At 37.0% G+C, this 14,365-nt stretch overlaps 1 protein-coding gene across 17 annotated transcripts in view; it reads left to right on the forward strand.

Annotated features, from left to right (window-relative positions):
• VAV3 (vav guanine nucleotide exchange factor 3) overlaps positions 1–14,365 on the forward strand; it is a 521,969-nt gene that overhangs the window by 290,619 nt on the left and 216,985 nt on the right. The window lies entirely within an intron of this gene.

Raw genomic sequence — 14,365 nt, forward strand, 5'->3', positions numbered from 1 at the left:
GATTAGGTTTATAAAGAACAATGAAAAACCCAGGGAAGCTTCAGGAGGACAAACCAGCCTCCGCAGATAGAAGCAGATGTGCAGGACATTGCTGTGAATAGTGGGCAATTCATTCCGTGTTTGGGAATTCCTGCTTTCTGACGTGACATTCGTCCCATTCTCCAAGTGCTTTTTAACTGCCAGGATTTCAAACAGTGGTTGGATAGAGTTAGAAACTTTTAGCTTCATTTCCTTGCCCATTACTCATATGACTGGTATGTTTTTTTCTACCCATTAGGCACACAGAGAATATGCTTCTGTTAGCATTTTTCTCTAAAGCAGAATCTATTGCAGAGTTTTCATTTGGTTAGTAAACGTTCTTGCTAAAACCTTGTCATATAATCTGTCAGTCTGGCTCGACTGGGGATGTAAGAAACTTGAAGACCAGTGTCCTTGAATAAAATCCATTCAACTCTCAGTGCTTTTAATAAAGTAGGAGAGATAACTAGTGGACCTCCATCCACAGCATTGATCACTGAGGAGCAGCAGCGTTTGGGCTCTGGAAATGCTCTGTGTGTGTCTTGAGATAACTTATGCCCCAACTGACCTTATGATCCCTACATCAGGCGGATGCTTTTTTTCCCCCTATAGAAATTCTTTAAGGAAAAATCCAAATTGAGCCAAGTAAAAATTGAGAAGGTATTCTTCTGTACATGTTTTTTGAGCTTCTCCAATGTTTCAGCCTTCATTGTAACCTTTTTTTAAAACAGTCATATTTTTAAATATAATTTTAATTGGAGAAAGGGGCCTGGATGCATCTGTATTGATGATGGTATGGGCATATAAATTTGTTGACAGTGTCATTTTTTTTTTAATATTTTATTTATTTATTTATTTATTTATTTATTTATGGCTGTGTTGGGTCTTCGTTTCTGTGTGAGGGCTTTCTCCAGTTGCGGCAAGTGGGGGCCACTCTTCATCACGGTGCGTGGGCCTCTCACTATCGTGGCCTCTCTTGTTGCGGAGCACAGGCTCCAGACACGCAGGCTCAGTAATTGTGGCTCACGGGCCCAGTCGCTCCGCGGCATGTGGGATCCTCCCAGACCAGGGCTCGAACCCGCGTCCCCTGCATTGGCAGGCAGACTCTCAACCACTGCGCCACCAGGGAAGCCCAGACAGTGTCATTTTGCAAAGTGGATTCAATGTTGAAAAAAAAAAAGCAACTCTCTCTTTTTTTTTTTTTAAATGACACAGTCACTTTAGACACAGTACTCTGGTTTTAAAATTTCAGGTCTATACCATGTAAGCAGTTAGTCACATTATGAGTGATAATTTCATTTGCTCTCAGAGCTATTTAATTATTTGCTTACAGACACATAATGACTGGAAAATCTAAGCAATTATTTTTCATTTAGGAGAGAAAAATACTTCTCCCAACCAATCTAGGGTGCCAGTTTTATTTTTCTTGGCAGATCCATTTGGAGAAACCGGGTAATGCTGAGTCCTAGAGTATGTTAGGTATAGACTAGAGCTCCAGGTTCATGATCTTTGTTCTAAGTCCTCAGAGTCTTAAGTCATGACTCGGTTGAAATAGAGAATTTGGCAACACATATGGAACATACATAATGGTCCTATGTTGCTGTTTTATTTGTACAAGCAGAATTAGTCAAGAAATACATTGTAAAATTTTATTAAAATTATTCGTACAAATTTTTTCTTTAATGATGAACATTCACACAGCCTTCTATTTATTCAATGGATGTTTGTTGAGAGACTGTTGGCTACCAACCACCATACTAAGTAAGGTTAGACAGTTGAGTAATTCATGGTCCCTGACCTTGTGAAGTTTATATTCCACTGGGGAGGAACAAAATACTAACATGCAGTTTATGCTCGCTGCAGTCATTTCTGTCACAGCGATGCAAAAGGTTGTGGAAACACAGTGGAACAGAGGGGAGCATCTATCTGCCTGGAAGGGCTCAGAAGGCGTCCCAGAGTCGGCGCGCAAGGGGACCGCAGTGATCACAGAACTATTAGCAGGGCTCTGCATTGCGACAGTGCCTGGACCACTTGGCAGAAGAAGGTCGTGTGCGCTTTGGGTGCATCACGGGGAATGGCAAGGGTGGTGCGGCCTGGGTGCATTTCACGTAGGTGCCTAGTGAACGGAGCTCCAACCTGCGTTCCTCAGGGCCTTGCAGGTCCTGGCACAGGAAAGTGCCTTCCCAAAGCATCTCAGGAGAGCTGTTTCTATGTACGAATGTGCCATCTGCCTGCCAAGCCCGCCCTGAGAGGGTGCTTACCATGAGTCACATAGGGCTGCGGTATTGACTAGAGGCGGCCCTGGAGGCTGGCGATTGGAATGGTGGAGTGGGAAAGAGCTGGGCTGGGCCTGGGTTTATGGTCAGTACAAAGAGTTTTGGCCTTTACTTCGCAGGCATCCAAGGTGTCCTGGAAGGATTTTGTTAACAACAGCAAGTTTTTAAAAATTTTATAAAAGAAACAGATGTTAACTGTAGAAAATTTAGATAAGCAACAAGTTCTCAAAATTTTCTAATCCTAATGTACGTACTATTGACATTGTGCTAAGTGTCTTCGCTAACTTTTTCCTGTGCTTCTCTATACTGTTTTTTTTTTTTTTTGTCAAAGAAATGAGGTCTACTATGACACTGCTGTTTTGCAACCTACTTATTTTTTCCCCACAACCTATTTGAACATGATTCGATATCATTAGGCAGTCTTCTGTAACATTATTTTAAAATTTAAGCTTGCTATTCAATTATAAGGATGTACCCTAAATTTAATTTAACCAATTCCCTATTGCTATTCATTTAGATTGTTTCCAGTTCTTTCATATCATAAACTGCTCTGGAATGAATGTTTGAAAGATAATCCTAATTATGTTTTAGAAATGAACTTTAAATTGTTATTTAAGATTCCATAAATTTTTATAATTTTAATAAGAGCACTTTTTAAAGTCCCATTTCTTATAGAAAAACATTTCATCTGCATCACATTACATAAACTACAGTCATGCTGACAAGCTCTCATAGTAATGGGGCTTTTTCCCCATCGTAGGTTCCTGACCTGAACCCTGATGAGATTATGCCCTCTTGCCTTTTCCACAGCATTTGCAATTTTTCCACCATAAAATTCAAAATGTTTTATAATAATTGTATAATTTTCTTTTTCTTTGTTAGATTCCAAGTTTTATAGGGGAAGGACACGCCTGTCTTATTTATTACTCCCATTCTAAGCATAAAGATAGCATTAGGAAGTTGTTTTTTTTTTTAATTAATAAATACAAGGATAAATGGATGCCTTAGGAAAAGATAAACAGAAACTGAAAGCCAAAGTATCAACAAATAAATTACCTCCTAAGGTCTCCATCACTTTGCAGCCATAGTGAATGCTGTGTTTCATAAAGGGGTAAATGGATATAAGTGAGAGTCGCCATGTGTCAGAGAGGGAAGCCGTAAAGCCACGGTCACTGTGGTGGCCTGATGTGTATTTCTGTCTTTCTGTGAAGAGATAGACGGATGTCTAGAAAAGCTGGCACATGCATTAGTTTCTTTTCTAGTTATCTTGTTTCAAAGCCAAGGGAGCTAAACCTCAACATGCCTTCCCACTCACTGGAGATAATTAACATGAAAATAACAATTATACAACAGCCCAGCAAAAAGAAATCTTCAAGTTTAGCACCTAGAAAGTGGCGTTCACTGTCAATGCTGTTATTCAAAGAATAATAGCTACATGAAAGAGGTCTTCAAGGAAAGGAATCCCCCCCTCTCTAAGCACTGCAGAGTTTTCAACATGCTATAGCCTGAAATTAAAGAGAGAACAAACTCTGGAAGATAAAACATGGAGTGGGGAAAGAAGTGAGTAAATTAAAGATGAATCCGGTTATCTGTGGGAATACTTTTCAGATGCCAAAGAATTTTAATTTCAGTTGTAGAAAAGCTTTCCCTTGTACATGATGGCATTTTAGAAGCTTTCCTTTGTATAGAGGTAGGGGAAAGAAAAGTATAAATGTTTGCCCTTTTAAATTTGTTCTGTTTGTCAGTTAAGCTTGTGAAGATGGGCCACAGGAAAGGTCTGGTTTAGCCCTCACCACTTTTTTTAGAGGCTTCATTACCTACTCAGTAGATTTTACAGAAAACTAGTTGTATATTTAAACTCATGTATGAAAAGAAACCTTCAGCAGAAAACAAAGAACAGGTAATCAGGTATCCCTAAGACCTCACATAGTAGGTGATATGTAGTAGCTGCTTAGTAAGTATTTCCTAAAAAAAATAAAGATTAATTTGGGATACATTTCTATAGATGCCAAGAATGTTATATAAAAATAGAAAATATTTTTTGTATTTGCTACTTATATGTAGTTATATTTACATAAAAATATAAGTGCATCCTCATAAAAGAGCAATCGCGTTGTCAGTACTCCAGAGTACTTAAAGAAGAAACTTCCGCAACATTTTCCTTATGGATATTGTAAAGTGCTGTAGTCTATAGGATGCTTAGAAGTGTAAGTGGTTCTTCATTTTGACAGGAGCATCTGTTAGCCATTTATTTATTTATACAAGTGAATTTCTTTGATGAATTTATCTAATTCCCACTCGTATTTTCTATGTATAGCTTTTAAGTAACAAACCTTTTATTCTGTAGCTGTATGTTTATAATGTTATGTTCTATATTTATATGTTAGTAACTTTATTGAGGTCATTTATTTGAACAGGAGTGTTTTTCCACTAAAAAGACATATTGAAGTATTGTGCCCAGTAGGAGAATTGAGGGAAAATGACATTTAATGAAATGCTTGTGTCCTCATATAAATTCTATGCCAAAATAAAAACTAGGACCCAAACTATAGATTTTCTAGTTATATTTCTCCTGTGTAGCTGTACTAATAGCAATCAGTTGGCAATTTCTCTTGAGTGATTGTACTAATAAAGTGATTCAGTATTTAAGTTGCTGGACATACATTTTCGATAGTTCTTGTGAAACATCTGCAAATATCACTGAATAGCAAGTATGAAAATGCCGTCTTAATTTTTAGCTCTGTTTTCATGTTTACAGTTAATAGACCTTTCATCGTAAGATGTATTCTGTGAATCCCAGGAAACGCTTGGTTGCAATCTTTACATTGAATTGTGTGTTTTGCCCTGCCTCTTGTAGCTGTGTGGAACTGCAGTTGACCTCTGGAGCAGGGTCATGGTGAGATCAAAAGTAATGTGTTCAAGGTTATATGAACCACTGTGGTGTCCAAGACAATATATGCCCAGAGGCCGGTCTGAGGACAAAATGTAGAGAAAGATTAAGTCCTGTGTATGACAATTCTTTCTTAGCCGCCCTCTTCTATAACACTCATTACTACCTGAGATAGCCAGAAAGGGAAAATAAAGAGAGCATAGGCTATGAAATTTGAAATTCTGCTTAAAAAAAATAATTCTTATTTTTAGGCTGTGGCTTTATAGATGTGAATTTGCTCATAAATGTCACCTTTCTACCATATTGACCTGACCTTTGTTAGATTGTTTTGTTTCATAAACTGAAGTCTTACATTAATTATTCAAGAAATAGAAATGATTGTCTTCCTTGAAATATGTGTGATAGGTTATGCTGAAGCTGGAGGTTAGGCTTGTATGTCAGAGTAACATTTACTCAGCTTCCACTCTCTGGGGACCCTTGTTGAGAGTGTTACTGAAAGATTGTCACAGGCAGTCAGAGTGTATACAGAGGAGAAAAGGCGCTGCAGCTGGAGCCAGGAGCTTGGATAATTTCTGTAAAATAGGACCTCCCATTTTTTAACAGTTTAGTACTTTCTACTGTCATTCATAGCATCGTATTCAACAAGTTCAGACATATTCAAATGGTAAAGATTTAAATAAAGTCCAAAGTAGCAACAGCACTATTACAGTGCATAGCAAGTTGTGTTTGCTAGTTTACATTCACTGAAACTACAGTTTTTTTCTGTGTTTCTTATAGCATTCATGATAAATACAGGATAAACTACTTTTAAGGTCATTTAAAACTCTTCAAAGTAGTATTTTAGGGTTTCCCTGGTGGCACAGTGGCTGGGAGTCCACCTGCCAATGCAGGGATGCAGGTTCAAGCTCTGGTCCAGGAAGATCCCACATGCCATGGAGCAACTAAGCCCATGTGCCACAACTACTGAGCCTGCGAGCCACAACTACTGAGCCTGCGTGCCACAACGACTGAAGCCTGCACACCTAGAGCCCGTGCTCCGCAACAAGAGAAGCCACCACAATGAGAAGCCCGCGCACCACAACGAAGGGTAGCCCCCGCTCACAACTAGAGAAAGCCCGCGCACAGCAACGAAGACCCAACACAGCCAAAATTAAATTAATTAATTTTTTTAAAAAGGTAGGGGCTTCCCTGGTGGCGCAGTGGTTGAGAATCTGCCTGCCAATGCAGGGGACACGGGTTCAAGCCCTGGTCTGGGAAGATCCCACATGCCGTGGAGCAACTGGGCCCGTGAGCCACAACTACTGAGCCTGCGCATCTGGAGCCTGTGCTCCGCAACGAGAGGCCGCGACGGTGAGAGGCCCGCGCACGGCAATGAAGAGTGGCCCCTGCTCGCTGCAACTAGAGAAAGCCCTCGCACAGAAACGAAGACCCAACACAGCCAAAAATAAATTAATTAATTAATTAATTTTAAAAAAAGGTAGTATTTTATTAGATCAAAGACCTTTAAATAAAATTTAAAAATACATTTGTGAAACGTTTCAAACATACCAAAAATAATATGATAGATGTAGATATACTTACTACTAAGAGTAAATAGATATTAACATTTTGCTATTTGTTAGATCCTGTTCAAAATGTTCCTGTTCCCTTAAATCTTCAACAATGCTTTGTGCTATTGATTTGTAAGATTTTACCAATACAAAGAGTCTAGATTGCTATTTCATTGTTTTAACTTTTGCCCCCCCACCGAAATAAATACCTGAACCTGACAATGAGCATCTTTTCACATGTTTAAGATTCATTCAGTTTCTCCTATCTGTGAATTACCTATTCATATTCTTTTCACATTTTTTGGTTGGGCTGTTTATATTTCTTCTTCTGATTTGTAGCAGTTCTTTATATATTGGGGGTACTAATCCTTTGCTTATCTTAATTGTATGCATCTGCTGTTTTAGTGGTCTCTTTTTCAGTTTTAAATTTTAATGGAAACAAATTTAGTGATCTTTCATTATGTTCTTTCCATGTCTTGCATAAGAAAACCTTCTCTACCTAATATCATAAAGATGGTTTAATATCTTGTTTTCTAAAAGCTTTACAGTTTTGCTTTTCACACTTCATCTTTATGTCATCTGGATAAATAGATGACGTGTTTCTAGGCTCTTTACTCTGTTCCATTGGTCTATTTCTCTATCCTTACACTAATACCACAAAATTTTAATTACTATACTTTTTAGTAATTACATTGAAATTAAAAGAATTTTGCATGAAGAGTGCTTGATATTATTATCACATATAAATGTTTCTTGTTTTTGTAACATTTTGAGGCATAGGAATATTGGATCTAAGTTACTTAGGTAAAGTAGGTTAATGAAAATAACTTACTACAGAAGAATGATTACATAGAACTAGTTAGGGGTCAAACATCTCTTGACTCATACCACATGGCAGGTAGTGTGCAAAATGCTAATTATTTCACATAATCATTAGTGGTATCAATATACCCATTTTCCAGACATGGTAATGAAGTGTTTATGGCATTCAACCTCAGACCTATTTGATACAAAACCCGTGTTTATGACCATTACACTTACTGCCCTCTCCTATGGGATCCTCTCCGTGATTTTATCTCACACAAAAAGAGTATATTGCCTTCAACCTGCATGACTTCACATTGTAGATGACTCATCAAAACCTGAGCCTCATTTCACCTGACACTGACATTTTCATGTTGAGTCACCTCTGCCCGTCTCCATGTCAGCCTCACCTGGGGCCTTGTCATCACCCAGGGTTGTTCCATTTCTAAAACCTTAAATTCAAATATCTCATTTTCTCACCTCAATCCTTGGCCCCTCTGCTGCCTTTCTGTTGATCAGCCCCTCCTGCGTTTGCTGCCTTGCCTGATCAGCTTAGTTTCTGTGGTCCAACGTTTGAACCCTTTTGTGCCGTTTTCTGAATCAGCCTGTCTTTGCTCATGCAGCTGAATTGCAGAGTCCTGCTGAACGAAGTCATACAAGCACAAAGATTTGTGCCTCTTTAAGTGGGATGCAATGTATACACTCTCCTCCTATGTCTGGCTGATGCCCATCTATACTTTAGTTTCCGCTTAGAGTCTACTCCCCCCGAAAGTCTTCTAAGCTCCCTGATTTAGGTGCTTCTGCTGAGCATTTCCATAGCAACACGTCGGTCACAATCACAGCAGTGTCACTCTGTGTAGGAGTGTATGTGTTCCTCCCTACCCCTACAAGATGTCAAGCTCCTTAAGGAAAGGGACTTTATCTCCTACTCATTATTGCATCTCTAATGCCTCTCACATTCACGACTGAATTAGACACCCAAGAGTCAGGGAATCTACCGAACTTGTCAATGAATATGTTTTAAATATCTGTAGATTCCAAAGTATTATATATGTGGGAAAGTACTTGTAACTTTTCAAAGCATTTTTAAACTTCTCAGTTTTGCGCGAAATCATTTTATTTGGTCTTGGTGAAATTTGACAAAAACAGAGATATATTCTGTAAGGATCTTTCTATTTAGGAGGCAGAAAAAGGGGAAACAATTTAGAAGACAATGGAAAGCTTGGTATACCTGGTATACTGGAGAAGTAGCTTATGAGTTTATCTGTTTGATGAAATAGTCCCTAGAGAAATCTTAGAATTTGAGAAAGAATGTACTGCCTCAGTTACTCAGGTGGACACTCTGGATTTTTTTTTAAACTTTGTGTTTACCATGCCCTCTTGGATGTTTAATTAAACTTGATAACTAAAATGCAGAAATTACTGTCACAATTTCTATTTCTTAGTGGTTAAATCAAAGTGTTTTAAGAACAAATATCATAAATTACTAAATCCTTGAAGATAACAGGAAGAAGAAATATTAATTTGGTTTTGCCATGTATGTTTGTTTTAAAATTAAGTTTAATCACTCATTACCAAGTTTTTACTTCATGCCAAGCACTGTCCTTGGAGTTAATAAAACAAAGATAAATGATTTAAGCAGTCTCTGCTCTAAAGACAGAAATAATTATTTTGTGATTTTGTAATAGATAAAAAAAAAAATTTTTCTCTATAGAGGGAAAAAATTTTTACAGGAAAAAAAAAAAATAGGGACTCTGCTGTCACCAAATACATTCCCTAGCCTCAAAGGGCAAAATAGGATATCCTTACTGTTGAAACCTGAAAAAAAATTCTGTAACTAGGTTTTTCAAAAGAGTTATGGCTCCAAGGTAGATGGGAACAATGGCCTCAACAAATGTTTATTGAATTTATTGAACAGAGTTACTAATTAATGCTGCTCCACAGAGCCAATGCCCAAGTACAGATTTACATGGAGTGTTCTTTTCTACACAGAATTTTGCCTGCTTTTTGTCATATTTGAGCTTAAGCAGGCCTTTATGCTGCGACTTCATTAATATTAGGACTCAGTACATGTGCATTGAAAGAATCTTAGGTTAAGCCATAGGAAACTGCCTTTTTTTGTACTTCAAAAACAGTCAACAGCAGCCAATTCCTATGGCTCAACCCAGTGTATATCACACTTCTGTGATGGGATGAACAATGGGATATTGGCAAGGAAAGAGAAGTTTTGTTCATTGTTCTGCAGGAGTTTGTCTTAATTGAGAAGCAAGAAACACCTAAGTGAAATGATCAGACTTTGTCCAAGAACTCAGGAGAAGGTCATCTTTAGAACAGCCATTTTTTTCATGATGTATAAGTTAATGAGAAGTCAGTGGTTTGGTTTTAGAGTTATGTGCCATATTAGTATACGTTAGATTCAGGCGTTTTTATAAACTGTAATTGCATGTGAACTTGTATTCAATGTCTCTGGTCTTTGAGAAGTGAGGCAGAATGAAACACTCTATCTCAGTATGTCTTTTCTTTGCACAGTCCTGCTTTTAGCTGTGTAACTGCCTTCTAGATGATTCACAACTTTTTGGCACAATTTCTTATTATTTTTAACATTTATATTTTTCTTTGTAGTCCACAGTTTACATTTTAATAATTATTACTTTTATATTTTTATTATACCCTTAGGATATAGGTTTCATTTAATTTTTACCATTTTTAGATGATTAGAAGCAATGGTGTCTAACCATTTAAATAGCCTATTATGCTAAATTTAAACAAGTTGAAACTGTAACATAATTTTGGTATTTAAGGTTGATGAAAGAAGCTCTTTATGTAGGAAAAAAAAGATAGTAAGGTAAAAATTTGGGGACAGAATATGGCTAACCTTAAGGAAAGTAAGAACAGAAAAAAAAAAAAAGACTAGGTAGAGAAGTAATAGTTTCGAGTTGATAGGAGAGGGAGAAAAAAATTAAGATTTTGAAGGGCCGAAAAAAACTCCAGTACTATTTCTAAAGTCAATATTCTGTGTATATTTGAAATATTTTCAATTGAAAAACTATAGAGGACAAAAGCTTATAGGCTAATACCTTAACTTTTTAGTATTCCTAGTCAATTTATAGGAAGGAGACGGAATATATACTCTGAGTATGATAACCTCTGGACTAGAGAGATTTTGAAATGCAATCTCTGAAGTTCCTATAATAGTTTGAAGGGTCTTCTGTTGCATATAAAAACTATCATTCCCATTGGAACATTTTGAATCTGATTCTTTTCCCTTTCTTGGGGAAAGGTAGTGATTTATTAAGTACCTAAATCTGAAACAATCATATATGACCTTTCCATAATCTTCCCTTATTTTTTCTAGTCACCTTCACTGGGTGACAGATTGTTGTTGGAAAGGACACCATTTTTTGCTTTTAGCTGGCTATAAGCAACTGGACTTGAGTTGTTTTATATGTAAATAAAAATGTTTGACTAAATTATCCTAAGAAGCGTCTTTGATCAAATCACATTCCATGCTAGTGTGCAGTGTTTCCATTGCTAGAACAGTGTTATTTCAAAAGAATACACAACTCAATATACAACAATACTCAATACACAACAGTGTGGTTTCTGTTATCTTTCCCTCTTCTTTTTATAGATAGTGTTAAGAAGGAATGTTCCCGAGAAGGGGACAATGTTTTCATTTTACGTACATTCTTATGTAGATATGGTGGTTGTTGATCTGTAGCCCCAGGCAAAGGGAATGTGAACAAAGACAGTTTTACCACATTAAAATGAAGATACGTATCTAGCCTGCTCCTATGAAACATTGCTGGCTTTGAGTAATAGTTATACATTCACTTGATTTCAAACAGGTAAATTTATACTCAGTTCACATCTGAATTCATAAGATTGTAACTATATGGTTCTATCTGAACTGAATTACTTTTCATTTCAGGAAAAGATTAAAGAGGATAAAAAAAAATCAAGGTAAACAACAGGGGAGAGACTAAACCTCAGAGTTCCCTGTCAGATACTGTGATGACTATGGATTCTCAGAGTTTGAAAATGGGCTCATAACAGTTTATAAAGACTTAGCAGATTGGAAGTTCTTCCAAGTCAATAATTTCAGTGTTGTGCCATTTTAGAAAGAGGAGATGGCTCTTCTAATTTTCCTTTTTCCTATTTCTGAAGTTTATTATAGAAGAATGTTCATAAGAAGGGTAAAGAGACTGTTCAGTTTTTGTGCATTTTTATGTAGCTATGTTGATTGTTGGTCTCTGACCTAAGGGTTCCCTGACCTCTGAAAAAGATAATCAGCACATCAAAATGATTGTCCAGAGTCATTTGCTTTCTCTGAAACTTCCAGTCAGGAATACCAACTTCTCATGCTCTTCATTTTAACTTACAGATCAATAAACCCTGTCTGTGCACATCTGAATGTTTTGGGCATGCAACTGAACATGCTCTCTGCTACTCAAGCAAGGGATCGCAGGAAGTAGGGAGGTCAAGTGAAAAGAGAATAATAGAGAAGAGCCGGGGAGTAGAAGGAAGAAGCTAGGGCAGGCTGTTCGAGAAAGTATATGCTACTTTTTATGTTAGAGCTTGTGTTATTTTTACGCTGATTAGCAATTGATTGTATAGGAATAAAAAAGTATTTTTCCCCATAAATGATGCAAGTCACCTAATTTAAAGATGTTCAGGGTGACTATAAATTATTAAGAGAGTCATTATTAATGGCTTTTAAGAAATATATTAGCAATTTTGTACCTTAAAAATAATTTTATTTCCTGCAAAATTTCAGTTACAGGTAGCATACTTATAGATAAAAGCACAAGTAAATACAGTTTACAAGCAAGTCAAAACTAAAGATGAAGTTATAGTTTGTTTAATAAAAACCAAATTTGATTATGAAAATAATAAATGTTTATCATACAAACAGGCAGTACAAATATATAGAAAATGAAAGGAGAGGAGGCAGGTAACAAGTAAATGAGTAAGTATAGAATTACAAGTCAGGGTTCATAATGTAGACTGTCTTGGCTGGACCCACTTGCTCAGCGTGTTTAAGCAAGTATAAAAAGCTCAGTAGGATGGAACAGTGAGCAAGTGTGAGATTGGAACAAGATGAGATTGGAGAGTTATCAGGAGCCTGAAAATATATGGTTTTATGGGCTGTGGCCAGAAAGTCAGATTTAATTCTGAGTGCAGTGGGAAGGGTTTTACATAGGAGAATGCTATTTTATAATATATATTTTTAAAATATATTTATATATTTTTAATATATTTATATTTATTTAAATATATATATTTACATGAAAGCAAGTTATTTAGAGAGATATACATTCCATAGGCAGAATGCAGACCATCTCAGGCGAGAGAGGTCATAATTTACATTTTAAAAAGTCATTCAGGTGGCTTTGTGCAGGACAGTCAAGGATTATAAGAGTGGATGAGGAAAGGCCAATTTGAAACATAAGTTTTGAATATGGGAGGAAGTAAAAATGGGAAGAAATGGTTGACTACAGAGCTGATTTGGGTGTAATTCAGTGTGTGTGTGTGTATTTGGAAGGGTGGCTATTGGGAGAGGATAGCTACCTTTTTCCTTCTTTCTTCCAAAAGAATTCATCAAGACAAAGAACACAATCTTTGTCACCAAGGTGGTCATAGTCTAATATATAAATTCTACAAAGACTGTACATAAGAAGATGCTTATGGTCTAGTATTTACATTTGATACTAGCTAGATAAGTAATTTTGGTGCGGTAAGTGGTATTGAAGCAGGAAGCATGAGCGTCTAAGGGAGCATATGTTTCAGGCACTTAAACTCATACTTAAGAGAATGTTAGAAGGTTTTTTAGCAGAAGTCATATTTGAGTTTTAAAAAAATGAGAGGAGTGAGTTAGATTCCCCCCCTCCTTGGGTGCGTTGTAACCTGGGTGTACAGACAACAGCAAGTATGTGCCAAGAAGAAGGGGCAGCATGTTAATGAGAACTTGACCTGTTTAATAAATTTCAAACAATTCAACAGGATGCATGTATGAAAGGACTGATGAAATGGGCCAGACTCTCAAGACTGCGTATATCAATTTAAAATTTATCAGTTGCTTTCATGCGATGTCACTGGCCATGTTTCTGTCCCTCAAGTACTGCAAGGTCATTGCAGTCTGAGTCTTCATGTTTATTGTCTCGCTTGCCTGTTTAATTACCACCTTCCACCTCCCAACCCCCAGCTGTGCCCCAAATGATCACTGCTTTCTCCTCAGGTCTTAAACTTCACCTGATCACTTTCTAAGGAAATGCGTCCTCACCACTCAAACATACACCCTCGTCACTCTCTAATCCAGTACCTTTCTCTAAACTCTTCTTTATATAACTTCAATCTGGTATTACTGCATTTGTTCATTTGTTTTTATGTTTGTCTTCTCCACTAAAATATGAGCTTTATGAACTCATTCTTATTTACAGCTGCAATCCCAGTGGCTAGGCCAGTACCTGCACATGATGAATAATCTGTAAATATTTGTTGAATAAATGAATGAACTCATAGAACAAAGAATGGAAACTAGGTTATTGCAGAGTGCCCTTAATCATTTTTACTTTTACTTTATCTTATTCCTTAGATAGCCTTTAAGACTGGATTATTAAAGGTTTATTTTGGTTGCAAGAAAGAGACATGCTGAGTTGTTTGGGAGATGCGGGTTTCTGCTCAGAGGGTAAGAAAACAGCCCAGGAAATCTTCTCAATAGTCACTCCATATCTCAGTACTTTCCATGAAGGGGAAAGGTACAGCAGGCTATATAAGAATCTCTCAGGACCAACAGTTCTGGAAACTAGTAATCCCAGTCATCTCTT

This window comes from Balaenoptera physalus (genome assembly GCF_965194825.1).
Source record: "Balaenoptera physalus genome assembly, chromosome: 1".
NCBI lineage: Eukaryota > Metazoa > Chordata > Mammalia > Artiodactyla > Balaenopteridae > Balaenoptera > Balaenoptera physalus.